Source organism: Apostichopus japonicus, chromosome 16, assembly GCF_037975245.1.
Source record: "Apostichopus japonicus isolate 1M-3 chromosome 16, ASM3797524v1, whole genome shotgun sequence".
In the NCBI taxonomy this organism is placed as follows: domain Eukaryota; kingdom Metazoa; phylum Echinodermata; class Holothuroidea; order Aspidochirotida; family Stichopodidae; genus Apostichopus; species Apostichopus japonicus.
In genome coordinates, this window is record NC_092576.1 from 34,010,012 (window position 1) to 34,026,218 (window position 16,207).

The 16,207-nt window shown below is 34.4% G+C and overlaps 1 long non-coding RNA gene across 1 annotated transcript; it reads right to left on the bottom strand.

Moving 5' to 3' along the window:
• Positions 1 to 2,065: 2,065 nt before the first annotated feature.
• Positions 2,066 to 6,774, bottom strand: LOC139982812 (uncharacterized). The gene is made up of 3 exons (XR_011798363.1): positions 5,386 to 6,774; positions 2,684 to 2,798; positions 2,066 to 2,218 (listed from the first exon to the last, which is right to left on the bottom strand). It is a non-coding gene; the product is annotated as an uncharacterized lncRNA (long non-coding RNA).
• Positions 6,775 to 16,207: the final 9,433 nt, after the last annotated feature.

Genomic DNA, 16,207 nt, shown 5'->3' on the forward strand with positions numbered 1-16,207 from the left:
TGCTAATGTTTTGTAAATTGAATTGCAATTTCGGCGATGATTTAAATTACTGGGCAAATATTAAGAGCCAAGTAACGTTTCATGGCTGTCAGGGAGAAGCATTCCCTACACACTTTTTATGCAACGGTTTTGTGAAAGTTACATATACATTTTATGTAACGTTACATAACATAAATCGGAAACAGACATGCAACTTTGTGGACGCACATGCTTGTAACAGTTTCGTAATATGTTACGTCACCTAATAAAGTAACCGTTAACATAATTGTTACACAAAATGTTTGCATAATAGTAATGATCCAGTTACCTAACATGTTATGTAACATGTTTTGTAACATTTGGTTATATAATTTTGTAACATACATGTAACCTTGTGGACGCAGGGGCTTGTAACCGTTTCGTAATATTTTATGTCACCTAATAACGGAACTGTAACAGAATTGTTACACAAAATGTTTGCATAATAGTATTGCTCCAGTTACCTAACATGTTATGTAACATGTTTTGTAACATTAGGTTATATAATTTAGTAACATACATGTAACCTCGTGCACGTACCAGCTTGTAACCGTTTTGTAATATTTTACGTCACTTAATAATGTAACCATAACAGAATTGTTAAACAAAATGTTTGGCATCTCGATAATCAAACTGTAATGATATTGTTCCACAAAATATTATGTAACGTAGTGAGGTAACTGTAATAGTATTGTTACACAACAGAGTTGGTAAATTGATAACCAAATTGTAATTTTGTTGTTACAAAATATTGTATGTAACTTATAATGTAACTGTAAGAGAATTGTTACACAGATAGTTTTCTATCTTAATAACCAAACTGTAATGTTTTTGTTAAATAACATTTTACATAACCAGTTAACATAACTTTGACAATATTTTTTCACAAAAAAAGGTTTGTATTTTGATAACCAGAACAGAGCTATTGGTCTACCTGCAGATTTTACTGAATTACACATGCGGTTACATATGAAGAAATAATGACGAACACAGTGAAATAAGTTGCTCTCATATTATTACGCCTATAAATTACAAAGCGAGAAAGTGAGTTCCAGCGTTAAATATTGCAACAGCACTAAAGAAATTCACTCGTCAACTGTTTGTGGTGTAGTCCGAGATTTTCGCCCTCCCTCACAATCAGATGCATCCTTCAGAAATCTCACCACCGTCGCCTGAATATCAAATGAAGTCGATTGTGCAGTTTCTCCGTACAGCTTCTGTTAATCGAAACACATTACACAAAACATTACATAAAAGACTGCATTCTACACCAGCAATAAAATGAAGCCAATAATGGGTTACCCGATACTCATAGCTAGAACAGTTACTACTGTTCATGTTCCACAACCATGCATCAGTTACTACTGTACTGTGCTCGTAACACAGTAACATGTGTTACAGGTGGCACATGGCAAGTTTTTTTGTAAATGCAAATTTTTAAAAAAAATAACTTAAAATTATAAAATTTAAAACATTAAAATTACTGCAAATTTTCACCTGTCTGACTAGTTCAACGTGTCACAGCTTTTTGATAATTATATACTGTGCCAACTGTAACACTAGCTATGAGTATCGGCTGGGGTCTCACATTATGATGACAATTGCTTAAACTACATTATTCACATTTTCACACATTTACCATTTTTTTCAGTGATATACGAAATATTTCCTTTGCCTTTGACAGTCACCTACTTTCATTTTATACTGAGCACATGCATTACTGTTGCAAATCCAGGTCCCATCAATTGGGAAAGAAAGTGACAATGGACTGGTCAATAAAATCATATGGTGAATTAACTTTAAAATCAATGCTGAATGCTGCTTTTCAACTGCATCTGAAACAACACATCTTACATCAACATATATTTGTAGCAACTTTTTGAATAACCAGAATTCAATGTATATTAATGCAAGAATTCTCGTTGAAGGGGTGTTGCATTGAAAAGTTGGCCGATCCATGAGTCAAATGCACAACCCCTTCCCCACAACTCAAGGTTCTCTTCACTGCTGCTGAAAACAAATATGACACATATAAACTCACTTTTAATTATGTATTTCATACATGTAGTTTCACAAAGGCTGTTTTCCCAGTGGTACATGTCCAGTTCAGTGTGGTAGCAACTGCATTTGCCAATACATCACCCAGGATTCTTTTAACGCACTCCTTCAACGTGTTGCCACCAAGAATTGATAGTCGTTTCTTCTTGAAACAACAGAAAGAAAGAAAAGTCAATCAGATACCATTCAATAATTATTATACAAACAGAAATATTCAAGTAATTCATCCCACACTTTGGCATCTTTTGCTAATTTCTTATCAATATTTTAAGAGGAACTAGAAATGCAGTGCTGCAATGTTCCTTTCTGGGTCCAGTCAAAAACAAGATTGATTTAACAGCCCACTTTTGTAGAATGCACCGCAATGTAAAATCATTTCTGCCCAAACTCTTGTTACCTAAATGCTTTCATGTCTGTTACTACTGTACCTTTGAGTTTTAATTGTCTCCCAGGAAAAGGAAATTAGCCCCTCAGGAAATATTTTATTTTGTACAGACCACTGACACAATAACACCTGACTTGGCTTAAAATTTATAATGATAAACTAACATTACACTCTGGAAACCTGTTTTCTGATTACTCCCCTTACACTTTTAAACTGACTTACCAAATATCTTTCCAAAGTCTTGTTTGTTTCAATAGAGTCATCCAGGTTATTAAATTCCTCTAAAGATCCCACAGTAATAGTAATGCGCTGGCTTCTAACTTAGTTCCTGAAAATCCTGATATGGAAAAAATGATAAATTGTGATTAAATCTGCTGACTCCATCTGACCATCTTCCTTAATAAACAACAACAACAACACAATACTTTGGTGTTTGCATACTGCAAATTAAAGTTAACAGTAAATAAGTTCACAACAACATATTGTGCATATTATAATGGCTATCTGTCGCTCCTTTATATACTTAGAATCCTTTCACTAATAACTTCAACTGTGTCATCATGCAGCTCAAAGTTGTTATCATTATTGCATGTTTCTTGTAAAATAGTGTTGACATGCCCATCAACTTCATTTTGTATTTTCCTTGTTTAGTTCGCCAGGGATTTCGCCAGTCTTTTTTTTCTGTTAATCTACTGCAAAAAAAGAACCAAAAACAACAACCTAGAGCTCTTCATTCTGTATCCATTACTTACAATGGGCATCACCCCTTCAATTATTTTTTTTTTTTTTGGAGAACTTCCTACAGTGTCCCTATAAAAGGTCAAATTTACATCATCAAATACAGACAAATCATGTTATTTGTTACTTTGTCTGCAGAGCTTTTTAAACAGAATAACAACTGGTAATTACCCTCCTGCTTGCCCAAAGTTGTATCTACTTTCATTGCCATTTAATTCACCTGGGAATACAATAGAGGGGCAAATTGAACCTAAACTACCTCCACTAACTATGCTTTCAATGATTTATTGCCAAGGAATTTAAACAGTTCTCCCCACAACACTGTAAACTTTTAACCCTTTAAAGTAACTTTCCATAGAGTTAAATATTGGCATGCAATACAGACATAGCATAGAGGCAGTTCAGCTATTGGGCAAATAAACTTTACTATAACTGAGGGTCACTTCAATGTAGGCAGCTATTTTCTTGGAAATCATGCACAGAATGATTCACCAGAAACTGAGCACATGGAATAGACCCAATGCAAATATTTCAAATTGACAGTAGCCAAGACAAAAAGCAACAAAAAGAGATAAGGCAGCCACAATTTTTTTAGAGGCCGAGAGGCTAGACATGAAATATTTTTCATTATCGTGTTGGTTGGTATCACCAAGGGCGTATGAACCAGTGAAAAATGTGGAGGGGCGGAAGTATCATTCCGCCCCCCCCCCCCCCGCTTCGCAAGTAAGAAAACCCCTTTTTCATTTCGAAATGAGAAAAAAAATCTCATTTGAAGCACCAAATTGCATCTAAGGCCAGGTGACAATACAAAATTAAGTTTACAAAATGGAGTGGTTGTTGAAGTGTGCCATATTGCACCCTCCCCCAGGCCGGCCATCAGTCTTCAGCCCCCCACTCAAAAGTACCTTCCTACGCTACTGGGTATCACTATACTCCACAGGAGTAATCATAAACTATGATGACGATGATCTATTGTTCTCCAAAATGCTTAATTTGTCACATAAACTTTGAAGCCTAAGCACTAAACATGAAATCCAAAAAGATTTAACCACCAACCCATTCCTGATATTTAAAAACAACCATACTTATATTATTATTAATAAGGTTTTAACATTGGGTCTTTACCTTCTTAACTAGGCCTAGGGGCCTAGCTATAAACAAATAAAACAGTACATTATTTCTTAAAAGTTATGGATGACCAGGATTTTTCAATACTGTAACATACCAAATGATTGAAAACTAGGCCTAGGCCCCTACTAGTACTAGTGTACTACTACTACTAGTAGTAACTAGTAGGATGGTGACTTCGAAGTTCGGCCACTTAAGACTTAAAACACCCCAAAACTAAATCTTCTGGTATAAATCATTTGAAAATATACTTCATATGGTGGGAGAATTTTGTTATAGTACGATACACGGCCAAACTTTCTTTCCTGCAAACTGTTTTCACGTTGTTTTCCAAGAAGATTCTTCGTGATTGTGGAACTGGTATTTCTTGCTAGAGTATTGCGAAGTTCGGACGCGCAACCCACAGTGTGGCGATGGTGATAAAATTGGGGGCGCAGTTGCTTTTTCAGTAATTATAACAGACTTCATAGATCTTCGTCATTTTATTGACAAATATGTAAGTAATTTCTTGCACACGGGTCATTTTGGAGATAAATTAACTGTAGCTTCGTACTTTTTGGTGAAATTTGACTCTTCCTATAGATTTTCATGGTGAAATCGTGTATTTCTTAAGGGTGGCCGATCTTCGCAGTATGGCGAACTTCGCAATACTGACTATACTAGTATAGTAATATATATTTCAGAATATGATATTTAAAATTAGGAGGAAGCCTTCCATAGTCATCTAGTAATATTTACAGGATTAACCTTCTGCAGATAACAGTTTTCTTCTAATACAGTCAGCAAACAAATGTTTCGGCATAACCTAGCTATTACACAAACAACGGTCATTAGTTTACCTTCATGTGTGATCGTTATTCCTCAGCCTAACACAATTAACACCTACAAATGTAGGCTATGTGTAATTCATACCCCGCGAAAGGCTTTTCATTAAGCGATACATTCTAGCCTAACGCTAGATTACGTATAAGTTTATTTAAAAAATAGTCACTTCAAATACTTGCGAAATCAATTATGTACAACTGTCAACCCTTAGTAAGAAAAAAACAGGTACATACCTCTTAAGCAAATTTGTATCTGCAGACTGCAAGTACTTTCAAAAGAATAGATCAGGATATCCAACATCGAAAGAGTTGTAACGCATTACGAAAGCAACCGCTTTTCAAACTAGCTGCTATATCTGAGGCAGCGTTACCAGCGACAGTTGACGAAAAAACACTAGATTTGCGAAAATAAAACCCTAGAAAACGCTAAATGGTAGTTTCCCTAACATTCATGTTGTTTGGAGTCAATTTAGCACAGATTCGTAGGATGAATGGTCACCGATCACAAAATAGATTTTGAATAGTTGATTTGAGTGATAGTCTGACCCAGAAAATTTGAAAAAAATATGGAAATTTTCGGTAGGAAATTCCGAAGATTGGGCAAAAATACTCAAAATAAATTTGGATGGGTCTCCAAGTAAGAATTTTGTCTAAAAAATCTGAAAAGTGGTCAATTTTTGGTAAATTTAACTAGTTTTAGGCAAAAAACGGTAGAATTAACCAAAATTAGAAAAAACGTGCGCTAGAACCCCACAAATGACTAAAAACGCTACATCTAGTGTAAAAACGCTAACTCTGGTAACACTGATCTGACGACACTGAGCATTGCGGTTTAGCGATTGGATGCCAGGGCTCGTTCGATCAGTGAAAAATGTTTTCTGAACTGTTTTCTCTCAACTACGCTAAATTGTTGATTAATAAATACTTCTTGGGATAGTTGAAATTTATTCAAGTATTTGGATATCGCTTATAACGTTATTGCTCAATATTTATTTCAGAATTCGAATTTGTTGAAAATATTATTCTGTAAGTGTTCCTGTGGTTAAGGGTATTACCCGCCCATTTTGCCCGAACGCTTGCCAATATTTCTTAATGTGGTATCCGTCAGACTCGTTCGATCAGTATTTTTTTTCCCCTTCAAATATTATGTAGTGTATGATAATATATATTACATTGGATTGTAAGCAAAATTTAACTACTTTGAGTTAGCTCAATCTTTAATTACCTTATAGTTATTGGCGAATATAGGTTTTAGGAAAATATTATTCTGTTAATTGTGCCAGTGTGGTAAGGTAACTTCCCGCCAACTCTGCATAAAAGCTATCCAATATTTCCTCCGGCGGTACTGCTGTCGGCATTCCGCTGGACTTACAAGCCAGCTGTAATATCTATCGGTCCATTAGCGGACCACCAGCCGTTGCCTAATAACGTATTAGCCCATGCAGCCGCACCTAAACCTGGCCTATACTAATGTACACAAAATCCAAGTATTCTTAATTTTTCTCTCCACAGGAGCAAATATATACAAAAAGCACAGGTAAAATAGTTTAACAGAAACTCATCTTTAACTAAACATTCACATAGAGACCTAAGATTTTGGACAGACCCGCTGGTCAATGTGTATGTGAGCTTGTGTCGATACGCTATTGGTCCGCTGTCGGCAAAACGCTGGGTTTTTCCAAGTAGCAATGTCTATCGGTCCGTTGGCGGACCTCCAGCGTTTTACCGCCAGCGGACCGCCAGTGTGATGCGTACTGGGTCCGACGTCAAAATGTTTACTGGGTATATGCATGCACAATGGCGTAGCTAGGGGATTCCCGAATTTACGTTTTTTAATTTAGACTGATACAACATTATACATAAAATGGAAATTAACCATTTCGCCTCGAGACATGTTTTGTAAATTAAGGATCCTTAGATGCAATCTGGTGCTATATTTTGCAACTTGAAGTAATTTTTTTGCTTTGAGAATTTAAGAATTAGAGTAATTTATAATTTTTTGTTTGAGTATTTTTTGACACTCCAAATCTCATCTGGGGGCACCTGGTGGCGGGAGGGCAAGTGCTTCCGCCCCCCCCCCAGGCCACCCTGACAACGCCACTGCACGTTCGCAATAGTGTTGATAGACTGGTGCTATAGCCTATCTCTTCCACGTCGCGTGCTCTTCGGATAAAGGGGTTTACACAAGAAAGACAATGTTACAGCCCGTTCATGTTACATGAAATTGTTTTACCATCTTACCAAAATGGGAGAATTATTACGGGCATCTCAATAGCCAATCGCCAGCTGTAACTGTTGTAAGTGAAGCCTAAACCACGCCTACATCTTCCTTATACACTGCTTGATTCGATAGAAAATGTCCAATGTAGGCAGATCAATTCTGTGTCACGTAAGTTTCAGTAGCCAATAACATAGGCCAACACTGACTATATGACGTATGTCTGGTACGTAAGGCAATCACGTGAGACTCGATGGCCAATCATATCATGTAGCGATCATTTGCGGCAAGGCTAGGTATACCCAGGAAAACTGGATGTCAAGGTCATGACATGACCACCCGCTCTGCGCACCGGTCTATTGTAATTTCTGTTTGTTGACCTTCATCGGTACAGTATGCAGCGACCTCAACTTTAACCACCGTATACTACCACCTCGTGGCCTGGCTGAAGGTAGCAGCCATTAACAGAAGACAATGATGTTATAAGGACAGTATGTCAAAACTGTGGGTGGACGGAATGACACTTCGAGCGGCTGTTTTTTTTCACCATTAATTATATGCTAAGTATATATGCTGTCTCTATATGTATCATGTGGCCCAAAAGTGCAATGTAACGGAAACAGTCATGCTGTCATGATGTTTTAGTTACGAATAAAAATTACGAAACGAAGTAATGTATCTGTAATGTGTGTGTTGTGTTGTCTATATATGTGAGATATGACCCAAAATACACTGTAACAGATACAATAATATTGTATGTATTAGTTACGAATAACAGTTACTAAAGCAAAGAACGTATATGTTCAGTTACTGTTTCGCTGTCTTTATGTGTAACAAATGTACTGAACTGCAATGTAACTGATATACTTATTTTATGTATTAGTTGCGCTTTGAAGTTACAAAACAAAATATATTATATGTTAAGTATATGTTATGCTGTCTCTATATGTAACATGTGGCCCAAAAGTGCACTGTAACGGATACAGTCATGTCGTATGTTTTAGTTACGAATAACAATTACGAAACCAAGTAATGTATCTGTTATGTGTCTGTTATGTTGTCTATATATGTGAGATATGACCCAAAATACACTGTAACAGATACAATAATATTGTGTGTATTAGTTACGAATAACAGTTACTAAAGCAAAGAACGTATATGTTCAGTAACTGTTTCGCTGTCTTTATGTGTAACAAATGTACTGAACTGCAACGTAACTGATATACTTATTTTATGTATTAGTTGCGCTTTGAAGTTCCAAAACAAAATAAAATATATGTTAAGTATCTGTTATGCTGTCTCTATATGTAACATATGGCCCAAAAGTGCAATGTAACGGATACAGTCATGTCGTATGTTTTAGTTACGAATAACAATTACGAAACGAATTATTGTATCTGTTATGTGTCTGTTGTGTTGTCTATATATGTGAGATATGACCCAAAATACACTGTAACAGATACAATAATATTGTATGTATTAGTTACGAATAACAGTTACTAAAGCAAAGAACGTATATGTTCAGTAACTGTTTCGCTGTCTTTATGTGTAACAAATGTACTGAACTGCAACGTAACTGATATACTTATTTTATGTATTAGTTGCGCTTTGAAGTTACAAAACAAAATATATTATATGTTAAGTATATGTTATGCTGTCTCTATATGTAACATATGGCCCAAAGTGCAATGTAACGGATACATTTAAGTTATGTATCGTGTTTGTAGGGTTTACAAGTCATTGGAAGTTCCGCACTAAGTTACTTTTCTTCGACAGTGTGTTGATTCAAGAGCAGTTTAACGACAGTAATCTCGATCTTGGCAAATAATTCACTGCACATAAATCCTGTGTCTCTCTCACACGAGGGTATTTATGAATGTGTCAGTAACGCTTCTACAAAATGGAGGTACAACTTGGAGGTGAAAGGTATGTTAATCATTTTACTTTCACAAGACGTTTCGCTTGAATGCTTAGCTTAAAAATAACTTGAACGAGGTAAACGAATCAAGCTAGAACTAGAATAACATGAATATACATACATATAAATCAACATTTCACTGTAATAGTGAAATTGCGTTATTTTATAATTGACCTTTAAATTTGTTACTGTCACTTCACCGTAAGATGCATAAACGTTAAGTCCCCGAGAACTTTTTAATAATTACTTCGACTGACTTGCACGCTTGTGTTCAAGCACGAGGAACTCGAAAACGCAAAAACATAGTATATCTATGTATTCTATGTATTCTCTGTATTGGACTATAAAGTTCATATCTCAAATGTAACATTTAGAAACAAAAATATTTTAAGCAAGAATTGCGTTCACAGGTGTTGATATTTCTCTGACTTGTTCAGAAAGATAATTAAGACATATAAACAGTTCTCTTACCATATTATACAGAGATCGTACCAGGATATATGCATCGACTAATATGTAAGTTTGATGAATCTTTTATATCTACACAAAGAAAATTCAGAGAGGATCATAAAGGACAAAGGTGATAAAATATCGTTATCAAATGAGACAGATTTCGTTCGAGGTGGATTATAGTTAAAGAAAATTTACCACGTATACATTTAACGATCGCAAAACATTGAAACGATATACGTCAAAGTATACATTTTGGAACATCCTGTGTATCTACATATATTATCTAATTCTTTCAAAGATATTGCTTTTATTGGAAGACTTATGATTCTAATTATTATTTAATGTCTCTAATGTTTCTGAAATAGTGGTTTGTGATTTTAAAGACATGCAAAAACTATGCATATACATATTTCAAGAAACATATTCTTATTCATAGTAATTATATGCTATATATTTTTATTTTTATTTATTTATATATTTATTTATATATATATATATATATATATTCATACATATAGATATAGATAGATATATATATATAGATATATATATATATATATATGTATACACATATATATATATATATATATATGTATATATATATATATATATATATATATATATATATATATATATATATATATATATATATATATATATATATATATATATAGTTTGAGAGGAAAAATTAACAACATCAAAAATGGAGGTGCCGGGGTATAGAGTAGGGTGAGGCGCACGTCCTTCCGAAATATAACAATATAATAATATAATAATATATATATATATATAGATAGATAGATAGATAGATAGATAGATAGATAGATAGATAGATAGATAGATAGATAGATAGATAGATAGATAGATAGATAGATAGATAGATAGATAGATAGATAGATAGATAGATAGATAGATAGATAGATAGATAGATAGATAGATAGATAGATAGATAGATAGATAGATAGATAGATAGATAGATAGATAGATAGATAGATAGATAGATAGATAGATAGATAGATAGATAGATAGATAGATAGATAGATAGATAGATAGATAGATAGATAGATAGATAGATAGATAGATAGATAGATAGATAGATAGATAGATAGATAGATAGATAGATAGATAGATAGATAGATAGATAGATAGATAGATAGATAGATAGATAGATAGATAGATAGATAGATAGATAGATAGATAGATAGATAGATAGATAGATAGATAGATAGATAGATAGATAGATAGATAGATAGATAGATAGATAGATAGATAGATAGATAGATAGATAGATAGATAGATAGATAGATAGATAGATAGATAGATAGATAGATAGATAGATAGATAGATAGATAGATAGATAGATAGATAGATAGATAGATAGATAGATAGATAGATAGATAGATAGATAGATAGATAGATAGATAGATAGATAGATAGATAGATAGATAGATAGATAGATAGATAGATAGATAGATAGATAGATAGATAGATAGATAGATAGATAGATAGATAGATAGATAGATAGATAGATAGATAGATAGATAGATAGATAGATAGATAGATAGATAGATAGATAGATAGATAGATAGATAGATAGATAGATAGATAGATAGATAGATAGATAGATAGATAGATAGATAGATAGATAGATAGATAGATAGATAGATAGATAGATAGATAGATAGATAGATAGATAGATAGATAGATAGATAGATAGATAGATAGATAGATAGATAGATAGATAGATAGATAGATAGATAGATAGATAGATAGATAGATAGATAGATAGATAGATAGATAGATAGATAGATAGATAGATAGATAGATAGATAGATAGATAGATAGATAGATAGATAGATAGATAGATAGATAGATAGATAGATAGATAGATAGATAGATAGATAGATAGATAGATAGATAGATAGATAGATAGATAGATAGATAGATAGATAGATAGATAGATAGATAGATAGATAGATAGATAGATAGATAGATAGATAGATAGATAGATAGATAGATAGATAGATAGATAGATAGATAGATAGATAGATAGATAGATAGATAGATAGATAGATAGATAGATAGATAGATAGATAGATAGATAGATACATAGATAGATAGATAGATATATGCACAATCAAGCATGAAGCCCATACTGTAACATACAGCATGTCGTTTGATGATCGCCGTGCAGGCGTGAAACGATGAAAGTATTGCAATATTTTAGTTCTTTAATGTCTTAGGTTGAATATTTTATACCTAATAAAATCAGCTATACTCCAACTTAATGCATTTTATATTTGAAAACTAAAGTAACGTAGTGTACTTATATATGTTTACGCTGCTTTTGTGTTCATAACAAGGTTTCCAGAAGCACAGCAGTCATCTTGCCGCCTGGAGACAAGACCTTTGAACAGACAGACAGGGCCAATATTAACAAGAAGCTGTTTTCCCCAACGATCTGCAGGATTTTATCCAACTGGCACGCTCTCTACACAGGCTAACGGTAGTTCCCAATTCTTTCTCTGTTACTTTTAAGAACTCGGAATCTACCGACTCTAAAAAACTCGCCTCCTCTCGCTTGCTGCCAAGAGTATGAGAGACTGGGGTTAAGCAACAAGGTATAGACAGACGTTTTACTCGTAGATGGTGTAGCATATTGCGACCAAATATTGCGCACTTTAACGTTTCATATGTGCACATTTATCACAAAACCAAACATTGAAATTACATTACTACTAGAAACGCTGATGTATTTCTTTCAATTTAACGGATTGTAAAGTCACTTCCCATCTGTTTGGTGAAACAATTTTCAAAGCTGGGGTTGGCAAAAGAGAGTCTTGCAGAAATATGACAATGACAAATGTTGAAGTGCCGTGGCATAGTGATACCGTTTATTCAAATCTCTTTGAGAATACGACGGTCGTAAAATATTGAGCTTGCAATATACTGGTCTAAAGGTATCCTTGCTTTACGCAGAACGTTAAGTATTAACGCAACTACGCTTTCCGGAGACCAGATTTTCCTGCAGAGAATTACAATGTTACTTCAAGATCAAACAGTCAATACAGCAAGTAATAACGAATGGCCTCCAAAAGTTAACATGCTACGCTATTTCGGTTACAGTATTATTGACGTGTGGCGGTTGACAAAAAGACATAACTTATGACCAAAGTATCAACAGTCGCGAAACTGGTCAGACTTTTAAATTAGGGAACCTGCACTTAATGCTCACCTGCAAACTGTAATGTGCTTTACAAATTAAAATGACTACTTAAATTCAGGCACAAGTGGGATTTTCGTTGACATTTTAAAAGAAAAATCGGTTCAAAATGTTCCAAACTATGTGTTCTTAGACATTAGTCTAAGAAACAAATCTTTCTTCCGCTGATTAAGTTTGGGAAAGGGGCAAGGAGTAATGCCGTCGTCACCAAGTAAAATGGCCTAATATTAGTTTAATTAGCAAATTCAACCACAAACGGTCTAATAATGATGGGATATGAACTGAAGTTTCGCCAGACTGCAAAGTTGATTATGCCAGTATGTTGCTACTGTGATATATGGAATAATTTTGTAACGTGTGCAGTGCACGGTAGGCGCAGTAAAAGGTTCCTTGGCAGCATTGAAAGCATTGTGTTTCAGTGGCGGATGTACGGAATTTGACTAAGGGGGAAACTCAAAACAATCACTCAGTTATTACAATGTAATTATAAGGAGTCATTCCCAACTAGGACATGGTAGATGTAGTCCTAACAGCGGTTTTGAATATACCACCCCGATCAATCTTGGTCGAAGGCCTGAGTGTAGGTATCTTTTAAAAAGATGGGAAACGGCTTTGGAGGGGACCCTTTTTAGGCAAATCCCACGGGTGCTGATCTCTAGACGAAAGGGATTGGGTCTCTAAAATTGGCCCTGAGAATTGTTTAAAGTTAAAGGCTAACATGAGATTTCCTAGCACCTGACGTCAAAAAATGGAACAAAAATTAAATTTCTTGGGATATTGATATTGCAAAATACATTTTAAATGCGCAATCCTATGCCCACCATGCTAATATTGTCCTAAAATTGTGGCACTTTTGTTGGCAAATGCTTCTTTCTAAAACAATATTTTTGGGCGAATTCTACAGACTAAAGTCGGTGCAATCTTATTTGCCTTACGGCACCCCTGATTAATAAACGGCTTAACACATGGGTATTTGAGAGGGATCAAATAATATTCAATTATTTCATTATGATTCGCTTATGTCATAAGAAATGTAAACAAAGAACCGCCGCGAAGAATATAAATAGATGGAATATAAATAGATTGACATACTGTTTGTAACGCATGAATGTTTAAAATATCTAACAGGCTATCTCCTAACTTCATTAATATAATCACTGATGTTGCAACCATCAGCAGTTTGGGGTTTATATTTTTACTTCTGAAAATGGAATGGGTCGGGATCTGGATCCCCTGCATCCTCTCTGTTATACATTTTTCCTTGCATTTGGTTTTTACTTCTTTTTACAACTGATGCCATAAAAAACAACATGTATTGCACTTAAAACAGATCACACGTTTTTCATCATGAGTTTTTTTTTTTATTGTTTAGGAACAGTATGCCATACTTAGGCCTTATATCATGGCAAGTTCATATTAGACTAAAAGCACTCAGTTAATGGTTAATGCAGCATGTTTCGTAATGCATGTTTTGTGTTAAGGTCTTCAGATGTCTAGCCTGGTAAATAAATCGAAATTATTTTCATATCATGTTTTTCTGATTCTTAAAATGAAAATTGTCCAGAGCTAGTACAAAAATGCTTGTTTGTTTAATTTACACTACGCATTCAACGTTCACTCTGTTCATATTCTCTTATATGTCCTATTCCCTAGCCGATTCGGGTTACTGGTTGCCAGTTTTGGTAACGGGACTAGGATGGTTCGAATATTTACATTACACAATAGTAGTGAAAAGGTTGCAGGTGCTCCCAAACCCCCCATTGAAGGTTTTAAGTTAGGAAACACTTTAGTTTTCACTTTAGGAATCATTTCAGGATTATTTTAGGAAGCATTGTATGACGTCTACTTGGAATCATTCTTAGAAAGTATTGTTGGTAGTATTTAATAGTATTGGGATGGGGATGGGGAGTAATGTGGTAGTAGATAATGACGTAAACCACTATAGGTAGGTAACAAATATCTTAGAAATAATTGTAAACTCTATTTCGTTATTTTTACCTATCAACCGACATATTAATATGTTGTCCGTTGCAAGCAAATTTCGAAAGCTATACCAACAAAATAATATTCCATTTGACGCGAGTGTCAGAAATAAAGTTGAAAAGGCAGAGTGGTGCTGTTTACTGAGTAGTTGGAGCGATTGGAACCGGATACAGCAAGGGTGAGACGGACGTTACGGCAATCAAACAGTGACGACCGTGGTCCAGAAAAAAAAAAAACCTAAAAAGCATAGTCTGCAGTTGAAATTTGTCACCGACTGAGTGCTCTTGCAATTATGTCGTCATTTCTGTTTTTAAATCTTACGTCAAACGTAATTTTGGGAGTTTCCAGATGATTGTGCATTAATTACGATATATATATATATATATATATATATATATATATATATATATATATATATATATATATATATATATATATATATATATATATATATATATATATATATATATATATATATATACTTGTTGTCTAGCCATGTTGAGCTTCCTACAGAGAGGATGGAAAAGAAAAAAATCATCAAGCTTTTCTTCATGTCTGATTCTGTTACAGATATATACAGTTATAATATCATAATCAACATAGTCAGCACGGAAGATTGTCTAAGCGTACCACAGATCTCGAACGATTTGCACAAAGCCATTTGGCGTGTTCAATTTATTATGAAAGAAAACCGAACATACTATTTCAACTTAGAGACGAATAAGTCTTCATGGGATCTCCCACTTGTCGAAGAGTCCATTAGACTGCAAGCAGATAGGGTTGATTCATTCATCCTGCCGTATCTTTGTAGATGAAGTGAGCTGACTTTACTTGACATTTAAACCATCACTCAAGACTGTCTCATTCATCGCGCTGTACGGGTAAGTTGTTATGGAATATTCTTTAAGCCGTACATTGGGAGACGTAAAATTGACCAAATAATAAAAAATACTAATCAGCAGTTATTTTTACAACGCTTAAGCGACCACAGTTGTAGGAGAAATCCTCAAGCCCTCATGGATTGCAACTTACACGCCGGGTGGCTTCCAATTCAACATTTTACTGATATCTATTTTTTTTTTCAATTTAGACAGTCATTGCAGATGGGGAACTCCGTAGATTGCTCTTTAATGAAAAACTCTCATCACTTGACCCGGCCGGGTATCGAAACCAGGAACTGTCCGATTGCTAAGTCGTAATGCTGCAAATATCACAGCCTGTATCTACTCGCCCACAGCACCGGAATATATATAATAGAAAT